General features: G+C 38.1%; 1 protein-coding gene across 1 annotated transcript in view; it reads left to right on the top strand.

Moving 5' to 3' along the window:
- LOC311601492 (uncharacterized protein) overlaps positions 1-16,488 on the top strand; it is an 83,265-nt gene that overhangs the window by 25,464 nt on the left and 41,313 nt on the right. The gene's annotated exons all lie outside the window — the stretch shown is intronic.

Genomic DNA, 16,488 nt, shown 5'->3' on the forward strand with positions numbered 1-16,488 from the left:
CAATCATATGGTCATATTATTTGCTTAGTAATCTTTTCAGCACCTATCAAAATTTGAAGTTATCTCATGTTTACTGCTTACTTTCTCCTACTTAAAAAACAATCTCTGCTTGGCATAATGGCATACACCTGTAATCCTAGCATTTGGGGAGGCAGAAGCAGGTGGATTTCTGTGAGCTCAAGGCAAGCCTGGTCTACAAATTCAGAAGAGCCACGAGGCTATACAGAGAAACTCTGTCTTGAAATGAAAAAAAAAAAAAAGAACCCAACGAATCTCCATGATGTTAGAGACAATTTCTATCTTGATTACTGTCTAATTTCCAGATATTAGTAAATGTTTTGATGATGGAAAGAAGAAAAGAATTAGAAGTCATCTAGATTGATTCTTTGACTCCCTTGGCTTCTACTATGCAAAAATTGTATGCAGCTATTGGCCTGCTATCTATGGAAGATTGCTACTACTATCTACAATCAGAATAATCAAGACAGACTTCCATACTTTGTGGTTATAGATGGTCCCAAGATAGAACTTTGTACAATGTTTTTAGTTGTCAAAGAACTAATGAAAATGAGGGTGATAAGATGGTATATAACATGAAGGAATACATAATATAAGTTTCAAAACAGTGCATAGGAGCCAGGCATATGGCACACACTTATTATGCCAATAGTCACAATGCTGACTGAGGCAAGGGGATTACAGCAAAGCTGTAGCTAAACAACAACAAACCACATATTACTAAAATAGTCCTTATTCCACCGCCATTTACACTACATAACATCATAATTTTTTGTTTTTCTTCAATGTGTCACAAATATGCTTCTATATGTAATCAATACACATTGTAACTTACCAGCCACTTTTAAATTTTTGACAATTTCCTATGTGTATATAATACATGTTGATGGTCTCTCCCATTAGCCTCTCTTATTACCTTCCTCCTCCAGCTTAATCCCATCTTCTTCCCAACTATTCCACCTCCTGTTTTCATGATGGGTTTATTTACAGGATTGTGGATGTGAGGTGTTATTTTCTGGAGCATGGAAAAGTTACCAGTGACTACACCGCAGAAGAAAATGCCTCACCTTCCCTAGCAGCCAGTAACTGTCAATAGCTCCTCAGGGAAGGATTGGGCTTCTAAACCCCTCCTCACCCATAAAGTAATGTTGGCAGGCCCAGTCTTGTGCAGATAACCACAGAGGCTGGGTGCTCAGGAGTGCAATGGTCATGTCATGTTAGGAAGTCAGAACTTCACAGTACTTCTCCCATTTTGGGCTCTTATTCTCTGCTCCCTCTTCTTCGATGGTCCCTGTGCCTTGGAAGGGATAATAGAGATGTCTCATTTAGATATGAGCACACGACAGTCACCTATTCCTCAGCAAATAGTCACTTTTCTCTAAGATGTTATCTGAGTATGTTTCACATTTAACGCTAGTGCCCATATGAAAAAAAAAGAAAAAAAAAGACAACAGAATGTGATGGTGCAGGCTTGTAATTTCAGCACTTGGGAGACTGAGGTTACAGAATCTCTAATTTGAGATCAGCCCTGGGATATACAGCATGACTAGGAAGGAAAGAAATAAATGAAGGAAGAAGATAGAGGGGAAGGAGGAAATCAGGGAAATGCATTTGCTGCTTTTAGCTGTTTTGTATTCTGAAAATGTTCATACAGCTTTCCTTTTAGCCCAAATGCATCTTGAAAGTGTTTCCAGAGCATGTAATTTAGATTTTTACATATAATTTCTCCACTTTTCTTACAACAGATACAATTCTGACTAAAAAAGAAGAAGAAAAGAATTTAAAGGTATCTACTAGATATTCAATATTAAAAGACTGATGAAATTAATGCATTTTAATAACTACACCATCAAGACAAGTCATTAGAAAGTGTTACATGCTGAGTAATCTGGAATTGTTTTTAAATTGTGGTAATATAAAACAACTAAGGAAAAAGTAGAAATTTAGCCCAGGCAAGACATATGACATCCCTAACTATATAATTTCTTACACCACAACCACTACAAGGGAAGGACAGGAGTGGCACAAAAGCTCTGTCTTTGAAGATAGATTTGTCAAGACAATAGTAAGGCTCTACCTTGGGAACATCTATGACCAGAAAGTTTGAAGGTCTTGTTATTTTGATTACAACTAATGGCAGCAACTATAAATAGATATTAACCCAATGGCTATATACCATTTTGCTTGGTAGAAACCAAGGAAGCCAAAGAATCAATCTAGAGAAAATTCTCTTCCTTCCTTCATCAATAATTGACGAATCTGGAAAGGAGTGGGTTACCTCATTCAGAATAGCTGTTTGCAGCTCCATCCATTTACCTACGAATTTCATAATTTCATTTTTCTTAACTGATGACTAATATTCCATTGTGTAAATGCACTACATTTTCATTATCCATTTACTGGTTGATGGACATCTAGGCTGTTTCTATTCCCCAGCTGTTGTGAATTGAGCAGCAGTGAATATGGATGAGCAGATAGATATCTTTGTAGTAGGATATAAAGTGCTTTGGGTACGTGCTCACAAGTGATATAACTGGATCATGTGGTGCATCTATTTTTAGCTTTTTAAGGAATCTCCACACTGATTTCTATAGTGGATGCAACAGGTTTCACTCCAATTGGCAGTTAAAAAATGTTTTCTTTCCCCTGCATCCTCACCAATCTGTGCTGACGTTTGTTTTATTGCTCTTGGTCATTCAGACTAGGGTAAGATGAAATTTCAAAGTAGTTTTAATTTACATTTCCTTGATGGCTAAGGATGTTGAATTTTTTAAAAAAAATTCTCATCCATTTGTATTTCATTTTTTGAGAATTCTGTTTAGTTCCATGCCACATTTTTAATTGGCTTGTTTGTTTCCTTAATATTTAATTTGAGCTATTTATATATTTTAGATAATAACCCTCAGTATAATGTACATCAGGTAATGACTATTTCCATTCTGTAGGCTTCCTCGTCACTTGAGTGATGGTGTACTTTGCTCTACAGGAACATTTCAGTTTTATGAGGTTCCATTTATTAATTGTTGGTCTTGGTGCCTGTAGAACCAGGTTTCTGTTCAGAAAACCCTTTCCTGTGTCACGGAATGCAAGCATATTCTCTACTTTCTCTTTTTTATCAAATTCAGGGTGTTCAGTCTTATGTTGAAGTCCCTGATTTATTTGGAGTTTTGAGTATGGCAAGAGATAAGGATCAAGTTTCATATTTTTTCAGTTAACTATATAATTTTACCATCATGATTTGTTGAAGACGGTGTCTTTTCTCCAATGCATATTGTTGGCGCCTTTCCCAAAAATCAAGTTGTTTATACAAGCGTGGGTTTATATGTGGGTCCTCTATTCCATTGGCCAGTGAGTCTGTTTTTAATGCCAGTACCATCCTGTTTTCATTACTCTACCTCTGTAGTATAACTTGAAATATGAGATAGTGATACTTCCAGTAGTTTTTCCCTTGTTCAGGTGGGACTTTGGGGGCGGGTGAGAGACAATTAGGTTTGTGTGTGTGTGTGTGTGTGTGTGTGTGTGTGTGTGTGTGTTTCCATATGAAATTTAAGGTTATTTTTCTTTTCAATTTCTGTGAAGAATTGCATTGAGATTTTTATGCGGACGAAATTGAATCTGTAGATTGCTTTTGATATTACGGACATTTTCATGATATTAATTCTGCCAACCCCTGAGCATGTAATGTCTTTCCATTTTCTGATATCATTTTCAACTTTTAAAAAATCTTAAAGTTTTCATAGTACAAATCTTTCACTTCCTTGGTTAGGTTTATTCCAAGATATTTCCAAGATTTTTGTATTAACTCACACCGCTTAATTATGGATAAACTGCAATATAGAGACATCAAGTTACTATAGCACATCCTGGGAAATAGTTGGACTTAAATTTGATTCCAGGCAGTCTTACCTGGGAGTCTTTTTATCTTAACCACTTCACTGGTACACTTGGCTACTAATTGTTTCCCTTTCTACTTGAGAAAATTGCCATCAGGTGGAGAAATAGACTTAGGAGAGAAAGAAAGGGGAGCATGGATCCTCTGGGGACAAAGTAGCCTACAACTTTTAGAGTATTAACATGTGTGTTAATATATACATATATACTTATATAAATATTGTCTTTGTCTTCATAGTTTCACACATACACACAGAGAGAGAGAGAGAGAAGAGAGAAGAGAGAGAGAGAGAGAGAGAGAGAGAGAGAGAGAGAGAAAGAGAAGAGAGAAGAGAGAGAGAGAGAGAGAGAGAGAGAGAGAGAGAGAGAGAGAGAGAGAGAGAATGGTAAAAGTGCATTTAACAGTGAACTACAACATCAAACATATTACCTAAATTCATACATTTTAACAGAAAAAATAGAAGATTCAAGTAAAGAAATGAATTCTACTAAAAAGTATTGTATCAGTTACTTTTTTATTGTTGTGATAAAATACCATAACCAAAAGAAACTTAGAGAAGAAAGAGTTTATTTTGGCTTCTGGTTCCAGAGAGAGTTTATAATGCCTAAGAAGGCATGGAATGGCACTGAAAACAAGGAGCTGGATGATCACATCCTTATCCACACTCAGGAAGCAGAGACAGAATGGGGGCGTGGAGCAAGTGCAATGAGTAGAGTAGGATGAAGCTATAAAACTTTAAAGACACACCTCACATTGGCATGCTTCTTCCAGCAAAGTTGCACCTCCTAAAGTCTTCATATTCTCTGCCAAGCAGTGCCACCAACTGGGGACCAAGTGTTCAAGTATATGAACTTTTGAGGGACATTTTTCCATTTAAACCACCACAGGTAGATAAAATGAAACTCATTGTTTTTGCTGCTGGAGACCAAATCCAGGACTTTGTACATGCTAGATAAATGTTCTACCACTATCACAGTCCCAAGGGTAAAATAAGATTTTAAAGATACACTCTGTTCTTAAATTTAAAAAGGTTTAATATAGTAAATACTGTTGATTTTCTCACAATTAGCCTACAAATTAGAAACATTCTCAAAAATTCTAAGAGTTTTGATGGAACTTATCTGAAGGACTACATATTTTAAAAAGCAAGGATGTTTTGAAAAGTCAGAGAGGACTTACGTAGCCACATATTAAAATTCATTATAGAGCTACAAACAGGGTGGAGAGACAGCTTAGCCATTAAGTGCATATACTGCTCCTGTAGAGGACCTGAGCCTGATTTCTAGCATCCATGTTAAGCAGCTTGCAACTGCCTGTAACTACAGATCCAGAGGATTAGGTATCATTTTCTAGCCCGCAAGGTACATGACTCACATACACTTACATAGGCACTCATATACATACATACAAGCATACAATAAAAATATTTTTAAAAAGCTACAGTAATTAAATATTGTAATATTATCCCAAGAATACAGAATAAGAAATCTAGAAATAAACTCCAAATGTAAATTTATGGTTAAAGGACTCACTGCAAGTTAAGGATGTATATATATGTATACGTACATATACATACATATATAATTATTTTAAAAATAAACAAATCTATAGTAATGCCCCACTCTTATGCACACACAAAACTTTGGTATAACAATGGAAAACATGAGAACAGCTAACCAATAAACGCAACAGAAGGAAATGTGAGAATTTTATAATCTCAGAGTGCTAGGGCCTTTTGGGGCATGATATGAAATGCATAAACTATAATGAGAAGATTGACAGATTTGACTACATAAAAATGGAAAATTTTCCATATAGCAGAATATGTCATAAACAAGATTGAAAGACAAACAAAATGTTTGGAAAGAGCAGCATGATGGACAAGGTTTCTTTTTTTTTTATCTCACAAGCTATTATTAACAAATGTATAAATACTCCAGTGGAAAAGTGGACAAAGGATACAAATAGAAAAATCACTAAAGAAAAATATGTATGATCAGTAAAGCATTGAAATTCAGCTTTTCAACATCACCTTTAAGCAGAGAATTGAGAATAAACATAGTGATATGGACTTTATCATTTTGGGGTTATGGAATATTTTAAGGTAGTCTTTGTCTTTTAGAACAGCTTTATATTTCTAGAAAAAATTGAAAAGATATTACAGAGTTCCCATATACCCTAAACCCATTTTACTTTATTATTAAAGTGTTACATGAATATAATATGTTCACTAAAATAATGAGCTAGTAAAAACGTTATTGCTAAAATTCATACTTGAGTAAAAAAAAAAGAAATAAAAAGGAAAAATGTGATTGCTCCTAGGTATGGTGGAGAAGATTTGTTGTAGATATGAGGCAGAAACATCTGGGAGAGTCCAGAGTGAACATAACCCTGAGTAGATCCATATGAAGAGAGGCAGGAGTTAGAGGAGGGGAGAGCCAGAAGGCCAGGAGACCAAAAGGCCAGGAGGATAATGGGTAAAAGAAGGACTTGTGTAGCCAAAATTGCTGAATTATATAGGGAACAACTGTTGAGGGAAGGGCAACCAAGAGCCTGGGCTGGGGAGTTCAGGGTAGAGATGGGTTATGCCAGCCATGCCCTTTAATAGATAGGGATTGAGGGATGCTGGGAGAACCTTATAACCAGGTCTGCTTTGATATGTTAAATAGGTACTTCAGCCATTTGTCCTGGGTTGAGACCTAACTGTATTTAGATTCCTCTAGTTTTGTTTTGGCTTTTCAATATAGCCTTGGCTGTCCTACACTCACTTTGTAGACCAGGCTAGCCTCAAATTCAGAGATCCACCTGCCTCTGCCTGTCTGAGTGCTGAGATTAAAGGTGTGAGCCACTGCACCCTGGTGATTCCCCTAGTTTTAACCTCATGTCCATCACTCTTCTGTTCCAGAATCTCACTAAGAATAGATGCCATGTTGTGCTAGCTAGTCTTATGTCAACTTGACACACAAACTAAAGGGATCTGGAAAGAGGAAACCTTCAGTGAGAAAATGCTTCCAAAAGATCCAACTCTGAGGCATTTTCTTAATTACTGATTGATTGGTGGCAACTTATTCCATTGTTGGTAGTACCATCCCTGGGCTTATGGTCCTGATACTGTAAGAAAGCAGGCTGAGCGGGCTGTGGGAAGCAAGCCAGTAAGCAGCACCCCTCCATGGCTTCTGTATCAGCTTTTGCCTGCAGTTTCTTTCCCTGTTTGTGTTCCTCTCCTGGATTCCTACAATGTGGAACTATACGCCAAATAAACCCTTTCCTCCCCATCTTAATGTTTGGTCATGCTGTTTTATTGCAGCAATAGAAACCCCAACATAGGCACATGCTGGCAGCATCTTTTCCTAAGTTCCTCTTGGCTACAGTAATCTCTCAGATTTCTTTGCAATTATTTTCAAGTACCAGTTAGATATTTCCTGGAATCTACAGTATGGAATTTGTCAAATATTCTTCTCAGATAAACTGTAAGATTGGATCATGGATTACTGGCAGGAAGAGTACAGAATTAAAGTAACATTGTATGACATAGTGTAAGGATATATGTAATCAAATTTTTGTCTGTTGGTGTTGAGCTTGCCAGGGTAGTACTGTTAGAATTTGCTGCTTCTCCCAAATACCCCATGTCATTCCATTCCATTCAAGTCCTAAGGAGTTGGTCATTATGTTATCCATTACTGAGGGCATAGCATCTATATAAATGACAGTAATTATTCTGCAAAGCTTATTTATTTATTCCATATCTGTTACTTTTTCCTGTTATTTATGTCAGCATAGGCTTTCAGATATCTATTTTATGGTTTAGGTTATAACGTGGAGCTATCTTGTTTTCTTGCTAATTTTATTCTAGATTTAGCCATTGGGAAATTGCTTAGTTGAGGTCTGTGTTCCTTTTGAGGCCTTGGGCCCCAGGAAAGGGAAAGAGAGGATGAGAGAAACATTTCCAGTTCCCCTTCTCTACTTTAAGGTTCTCTTTCCCATTTCTCTTTCCTGGTTGTTACTGCAGGGCCTCCCTGATTAGTCCCAAACCCTAAGCAACCAGCAGTCATTTAAATACCTACCACCAGGCATCCTCTTGGAAAGAGATGGGAAGTCCAACTCCTGTGCCTTAGGACCAATAGAGGAGACAAGAGGGTTGCAGGAAGAGGGTGCTCGAAATCAACAAAAGCCCAGGTCCCCTCAGAGTCAGTGGTACCCTAGAAGTCTGTAATGTTTGCCAAAAACCTCCCTTCTCACTTTGCTCTGCCCTATTTTCTTATATTTTGGTTCTTTTCTTAATGCTTTTAATTCTTTTTAACTATGTATATGTATGCATATCACTCTGTGGGTGTGTAAACATTAGTGTTCCTACCTACATAGGCCAGAGGCCTTGGATCCCCTGGACCTGGAGCTACAGTTGGCTCTAAGAACTGAACTTAAGTCCATTATACAAGTAGCAAAAACTTAACTGCTGAGACATCTGACTCAGTGCCTTTTAATTCTTTAACTTACGGAGAAAAAGAACCATCCAGCCATACCAGTACCATTTTTGATATGCCATTAGTGTATGGGTGTGTTTGGTACTTCTTCAATATGTGACATTATAAAATGCTAGGCTTTCATTTTATGTATTCCCCATTGCAGTCCTAAAATCACCCATTTCTCCAAAAGGCTCTCATGTGGTTCTTTTTGTTTTTGTTTTTGTTTTTGTTTTTGTTTTTTTAAAGAATGGTATTGGAAACCAAGATCTATATGCTTGCTTCATTGCTTTCAGACAATCTCAGCCCACAGAACAAAGAAATACATTCATGAATACTAATGTGTTTATATACATATTTCTATAACTGTTCTACATTTAACCATCTGTAACAATATTGTGTTAAATCTGAGTTCATGCTGATGTTTCCAACTTTAATTTACCACATGGATCATTTTAGCCTTTTCCTCTTGCTTATCTATATATTTCTACACCAACAGTGAGAAATCTAGTTCCCACCATAGGCTATCTATATAATTAGTTGTTCATTTTGACATATATGCATAGCACCGTCATCATTGATAACACATAGCCCTATGGGAAACGGGTTTTATCTGCTATATCACAGGACTTAAGAACACATCCTTGTGTTGCTCTACGGAGTCCACATGTTTCCAAAGCTGTGTGGGTCAGGACCTGTTCCTCCCTACTTCTTTCAATGAATTTGTTTCATATACTTGTGGTAAACTAAGAGTCTCTTGTCATAAACTGCATTCCTTGCCAGGATCCCAGACCACTTAGATGACATCTTAGAACTGCATGTTATACACTAAGATCTGTTCCTTGTGCTGTAACATCCTATGGGTTTTTGGCAAGTATGTATTACCAAGCATTACATTATTACACAGTTATCTTACTGTCATAAAACATCCCTTCTGCTTTATCTTTCATCTTCCCACCCTCTGAAGCACTATTAACCATTAATCATTGTGTCTAAAATTGCCTCTTCTCTAAAATGTAATATCCTTTAAATGGTACATTATGTAGTCTCTTCTGGTTGACTTATTTGACTACATTTGAGTTTTCTTCCATGTGTTTTTATGAATTGATATTCATTTATGTTTTAGCACTGAATATAGTCCATTCCATATAGGTGTACCAAAGTTTATATACTCACCTATTAAGAGACATCTTGGTTGCTTCCTGGTTTGTGTGATTATGAATAATACTGTTATAAGAAATTAGGACAGGCGTGGTGATGCCCACCTTTAATCCCAGCACTCAGGAGGCAGAGGAAAAGGCAGGCAAATCTATGTGAGTTTTAGGCCGGCCTGGTCTACAAAGTGACTCTATGACAGCCAAGGCTATGCAGAGAAATCCTGTGTCAAAAAACTAACACACACACACACACACACACACACACACACACACACACACACACACAGAGGCTGACACAGGAAGGCTACCTTTCAAAGCCTTTTTTAAAAAAGTATGCAGGTGTTTGTAAGGACACGGCTTTTTCAACCAACTGCGTAAACATCTAAGAGAGCAAGTGACATATTGAAAATATATATTTAGCTTTGTAAGAAATTGCTGATTCTTAAACTCTATGCAATACACAATTCATTGTGATTGCATCCATCCTCCCATATTGCTCTCTCTTATCCCTATCTCCCTCCCTCTGAATGCTTTTTCTTCACCAAAGGTCCCTCCTACTTTCACTACATTTTTATCTACTAAATTTAGTTGGGATTAGTTACATAAGCGATATGTAGGGGAGATTTTGCTGGAGCATAGGCAAGTAGTGGAACCACTAACTACCAATAGTTCTTTAGGAAAGGACAGGTGCCTCATTGGCAATTTCCTCACTGCTTGTGGAATGCTGATAGGCCCAATCCCAGGCAGGCCTTATGTAGCAATGGGCAGATACTATATATTTGTGATGGTAGCAGCCATTTTGTATCAGGTTAGCATTTTCTTTTTCTTTTTTTTTTTTCCTTTTTTTTTTTTTATTAATTTATTCTTGTTACATCTCAATGGTTATCCCTTCCCTTGTATCCTCCCGTTCTTCCCTCCCTCCCATTTTCCCCTTACTCCCCTCCCCTATGACTGTTCCTGAGGGGGATTACCTCCCCCTCTATATGTTCATAGGGTATCAAGTCTCTTCTTGGTAACCTGCTGTCCTTCCTCTGAGTGCCATCAGGTCTCCCCCTCCAGGGGACATGGTCAAAGGTGAGGCACCAGAGTATGTGAGAAAGTAATATCCCACTCTCCACTCTACTGTGGAGAGTGTTCCGTCCATTGGCTAGATCTGGGTAGGGGTTTAAGGTTTACCGCCTGTATTGTCCTTGGCTGGTGCCTTAGTTTGAGCGGGACCCCTATGCCCAAATCTGCCTATCATAATGTTCTACTTGTAGGCTTCTAGGACCCTCTGGGTCCTTCAGGTTAGCATTTTCATAGCACTTTTCTCTATCCTCAACCTTTTACATTCTTTCCACCCATTCTCTACAGTGTTCTATGGACAGTGGCAGGGATGATACAGGTGTATAGGTTATGGCTGAACATTCAACAGTCACTTACAGTCTCAGTACAGAGACCAGATATGTCTCTTCACTAATCTTCACCCATTGCAACAAAGCAAAAGACATCTCTGCCCAAGACTGAGGGTAGCACTAGTTTATGAGCATAAGAATAATTATTTACAAGATATTTGAGAACATGTCAATTTAGCAAAATAACAGTGGTAGGCTCCACAGCAGGGCCTTTGAACCCTCCTCTTAGCCATAGGTTTTGATTTAGCTTACAGTAACAAGAGTGTATTTCTTCCCATGGTTTGGGCCTCAATTCTTATCAGAAAGCTGTTGGTCACTACCCAAGCACTCATGTCACTATGGTACCAGTAGTCATCACATCTTGCCTGGCAAGTCAGTATTGTATCACACAGGGTCCACACACAGCAACATCTAGCTCTGGACACTAATCTGTAGAAGGCTTCCAACCCAGTTCCATTTTGAATTCTCTCTGTTTGGGGGACAAAATGTGTGAGGTTTTTGGTAATAGGGTCTTATAATCAAATCCTAGTGGTCAGCCAAGAGGAGCAACAATAAACTGTATTATTTTCAGAGCTTGTGGGTTCTTTCTGACCAAAAACTTATAGGAAGATGTCCTGCACCTGGCTCTGGAATTTTCACACTAACATGCATGAAGTAACAATAACTAAAGCAAAAAATATTATGGAGAGCAGGGAAGGGCATATGTGAGGGTTTTGAGGGAAGAACAGGAAGGGAGGAAAGTATTCAAATTATAATCTCAAAAAATTAAAAACTAACTGTGGTGGTTTGAATAGGTTTGGTCCCCACAGACTAATGTGTTTGAATGCTTGGCCCACAGGGAGTGGCATAATTAGGAGGTGCACACTTGTTGGAATAGGTGTGGCCTTATTGGAGGAAATGTGTCACTGTGTAGGTGGGCTTTGAGGTCTCCTATTGCTCATGTTCCCTACAGTGTGGAAGACTGGCTTTTCCTGGTGCTTGTGGATGACAATCTCCTCCTTGTTGCCTTAGAATCAAGATGTAGAACCATGTCTGCCTACATGCTGTCAAGCTTCCTGCCATGATGTTAATGGACTAAACCTCTAAAATTGCAAGCCACCGCAATTAGATGTTTACCTTTATAAGAGTTGACTTGGTCATGGTGTCTCATCACAGCAATAAAACCCCAAGACAAAACAAGCAAACAAGAACCAAAATGCCATGCCATTAGGGAGTAACATTATCCACCTATATAAGCTCCCTTTCAAGTTATATTTTTGGTTAGATTATAAAATAATGGGATTCTGTATGTTTTTTTCATACAACCTTTGTTTCTGTTAACCTTCTCTCTTGTTCCCCCTTTCTTTTACTCTTCCTCCTCATCCCCCTTAAACCTTTAATTCCTAGTAGTTTCCCTTTTATTTTAGTATACCATCTGTTTTACTATACATCTTAATACCTACCCCTATCCCCTGGCTCCTTTCTTGCTCCCTGGCCTCTATAGACACTCTAAGTTAAGTACAGAAATGTAAAACTTTGAGGGTAGGGTCTCTATAAGAAAGAACATGTAGCATTTACCTACTGAATTGGGCCGCTTCATTTGGTATAATAATTATTTTCAGTTTCATTCATTTTCTAGCAAATTTCATTTTCCTGTACAACTTGGTAAAATCCCATTGTGTCTATATCTCAAATTTTCATTACTGGTTCATAAATTGATGGACATCTAGACTGATTTCATTTCCTATTTATTGTGAGGGAAGTACTCATGAAGCACCTACCCTTTTCTGAATAAATGTTGGCAGTTAACAGTCCCAGGGGAAGGAGGGGATATTTTATTCATCCTGGGCTATCTTGACAGGTAGCCCAGAACATAACCATATTGAATACTGATAAGCAAGCATCTCTTTTGCAATGAACAGAGTCCTTTGGATATATGCCCAGGAATGGTATGGCTGAATCATGTGGAAACTCAAGTTTCAGCTTTGTGAGAAACACAACACAAATTTCCATAGTGACCACCTCAATTTACACTCCAACCAACAGTGAGGAAGGATCTCCATTTCACCACAAAAGATCTTTTGATCTTTTGGTGATATTCATTCTGACTGGGGTGAGAAGGAATATTAAAGTGTTTTAAAATTAATTAATTTGCTTTACATCCTGAATGCAGTTTCCACCCTTTCCTCTCCTCCCATTCCCTTCCCCCATCCTCTCTAACCACTTCCACTCCTCCTTCCTTTATCTTCAGAAAAGGGGAGGCTTCCCCTGGACTTCAGCCAGCCTGGGCATGTCAAGTTGCAGTAAGACTAGGGTTATCTTTTCCTACTGAGGCTAGAAAAGGTATCCCAGTTAAGAGAAAGGATACCACAGGCAAGCAGCACAGTCAGAGACTGCCTCCACTCCTGCTGTTAGAAGCCCCACATGACACCAACTGTACATATGTTATGTAAGTGCAGAAGGCCTAGGTCCTCCCATGCATCCTTTCTGGTGGGTGGTTCATCCTCTGTGAGCCCCTATGGGATCAAGCTAGTTGATTCTGTCAAAGGAGTTTTAATTTGCACTTCTCTGAAAACTAATGAGTTTTAAAACTTTACTTTAGAGTCATCTATTTTATGTGTATAACTGCTAGCATGTGTGTATGTGTATGTGAGTGTGTGTGTGTGTGTGTGTGTGTGTGTGTATGTGTGTGTGTGTGTTCTTTGTGCCAGAGAAGGTCTTAAGTGGGTGTTGAATCCCCTGGAACTGGAGTTACAAGTGGTTATGAGTCACTGTGTGAATGTTGGGAACCAAATCCTAGTCCTCTGCAAGAGCAAGTACTCATAACCATTGGGCTAGCTCTTCCGTCTAATGTTGAACACTTTTAAGTGTGTTAATTAGCCATTTATATTTCTCTTTCAAGACTTCTTTGTTTGGTTCCATAATCTATTTTTATTAGGCTTTTTGTTTTGTTGATTTTTTGAGTTCTTTGTATATTCTGGATATTAATCTCTGTAATATGTATATCTGGAAGGTATTTCTTTCAATCTTCCATTTACTTAATTGACAAAAAAAACCCTACCAATCTGTTTTATAAAGTCATTTGTGGTTCTCCTTGTCCCCGGGGGTGGTGGGGTGCTGTTGGCCACCAGCCCACCAAGGCAGAAGGAGCAAAAGGCAGGGCGCAGAGCTTGGAAGGCCACGAGCACAGTGGATATAAAACACACCAGAGAACCACTTCAACTTTACTCAGGGAGAACAAAGGTTTTATATAGTCCTTGGGGAGTAGGGAGTGGGCTTCCAGGATAGGTGTACATAATTGGTTGATACCAGACACTTTAAGGATACTTGTTTTGCATTTGGCAGCATGCTCCTATCATATGGATGGAAACACAATACATAATTATCCTATGGGCACATGGAGGGCAGAGCTAGCAGGGAGCTGTGTCGAGGGCCATATAGCAAATGTGGTTAGGGGCATCTTTGTCTAAAGACATTCTGCGGATGAAGTCAGGCAGAGAGCAGAAGGTCCTCCTCTGGGAGAATGAGTTCTTTACCTAATGCCAAGCTCAGAATGGCTATCCAGACTGTGATGATTGCAACCTCAAACAGCAGGATCTTTCCAACAGTCATTTGTACTACTTTAGTAACACCACTAACAATGAATTAGAGTCCCCATATCTCTATCATTACCAGAACATTGAATTTATCATGTTTTATGTCGTAACCATTCTTATAGGTATATAATCATATCGGTTTTGTTTCCATTTGCAATTCATTAGTGACATTAATGTTCATATGCTTATTTGTTATCTGCCTATCTTAATAGTTAAGATATTTGTTCACATATTTTTCCCATTTCTTAATTGTACTATTCATTTTCATATTGTTGATTTTAAATTATTATTGGTAAGCTCAGTGTGGTAGGCATATGCCTTTAATCCTAACACTCAACACTTGGGAGGCAGAATCAAATGGATCTCTGTGAGTGCAAAGTTAGCCTAGTTTACGAGCTGAGTCCCAGACCAATCATAGCTACATAATTAGACCTGTCTCAAAAAATATAAAGTGTTCATCGGCTAGGTCTGGGTAGGGGTTCGAAGTTTACTGCCTATTTCTCCTTGGCTGCTGCCTTAGTTTGAGAATGACCCCAGGACCCAGATCTGCCTGTCATAAAGTTCTTCTTGTAGGTTTCCAGGACCCTGTGGGTCCTACTATTTCCCCATTCTTCCATGCTACTCTCACCTAAAGTCTCAATAGGATGTCCTCTCCTCTGACCCACTTTCTTGGTAAGTAAAGTTTTTCATGGGACGTATCCCTTGGACTAGTGTCTTGATATAAGTGAATATATACTGTTTGTCTCTTTTTGCTTCTGGGTGAACTCACTCATTATGGTAATTTCTAGATCAATCCATTTGTCCACAAATTTAGGGAATTCCTTGTTTTTAATAGCTGAGTAGTATTCCATAGTGTAAATGTACCACAGTTTCTTGGAGAGTGAGATCTGACTCTCACATGAACTCTGGTGCCCCTTTTCTGACCACGTCCCCTGGATGGGGAGGCCTGGCGGCACTCAGAGGAAGGATAGCAAGTTACCAAGAAGAGACTTGATGCTCTAAGAGCATATATATATAGGGGGAGGAGGTCTCCCTCAATCACAGACATAGGGGAGGGGAGAAGGGGGGAAGTGGGAGGGAGGGAGGAATAGGAGGATACAAGGGAAGGGCTAATAATCGAGATGTAATATGAATAAATTAATAAATTAATAAAAAAAGAACTACATGCACAGCGTGAGGACACCAGGGACTGGCTGCACATGTGAGGACAAATGGCTGTGCTAAAGCACAACTTTGGCTATTGGTCTAGGATATGCATGAATCACGGTATGTCAGATGGCCATGCACGGCTGCCTAGCCATTATCACGTTTCCTCTTTTACCATGATTATAATAAATTGTGCTTTGTGCTAGCCTAAATATATATATATAAAGTGTTATTGATATATGTGATGTGTAAGTCCTTTATTGTATATGTGATTTCAAATGTTTTCTTTCTAATTTGTGGTTTACCCTTGATTTTGTAAACAATGCCTTTGACAGAGAAGCTTTGAATTTTACTAGAAATCTATTTTACATTTTTTTCTTTTCTTTTGTGAGTTGCAGTTTCAGTCATGTATATAGAGGTGAATTGCCAAATCCAAAGTCACACGTATTTTTCTTATTCATTGTTTTCTAGACATTTTATAATACGGAACTTTATGTTTATTGGACTATGCTCTATTTTAAGTTAGATTTTTGTGAAAGATATAAGGTCTTTTTAAAAATCATTTTGTCATGTGGATAGCATGCTTTCTCACCATTAAGACTGATGTATGCTGTTATAGGTTTTATGGATATCTGTCAAACTGAAGAAATGTTTCTTAATTCTTAATTTGTTGAGAGGATTTTTCATCATAAAGTGATATTGAATTTATAAAAAGGCTTTTTAATGTATCTATTGATTTGATTACTTTCATATATTTTTGGACTCATTTCCTAGTATTTTATGGAGGATTTTCATTAATGTTCATGAGATATCATGATCTGTCTTGTTCTCTTTTTTTATATTTAT

This window comes from Acomys minous (assembly GCF_964271855.1).
Source record: "Acomys minous genome assembly, chromosome: 7".
Taxonomy (NCBI): domain Eukaryota; kingdom Metazoa; phylum Chordata; class Mammalia; order Rodentia; family Muridae; genus Acomys; species Acomys minous.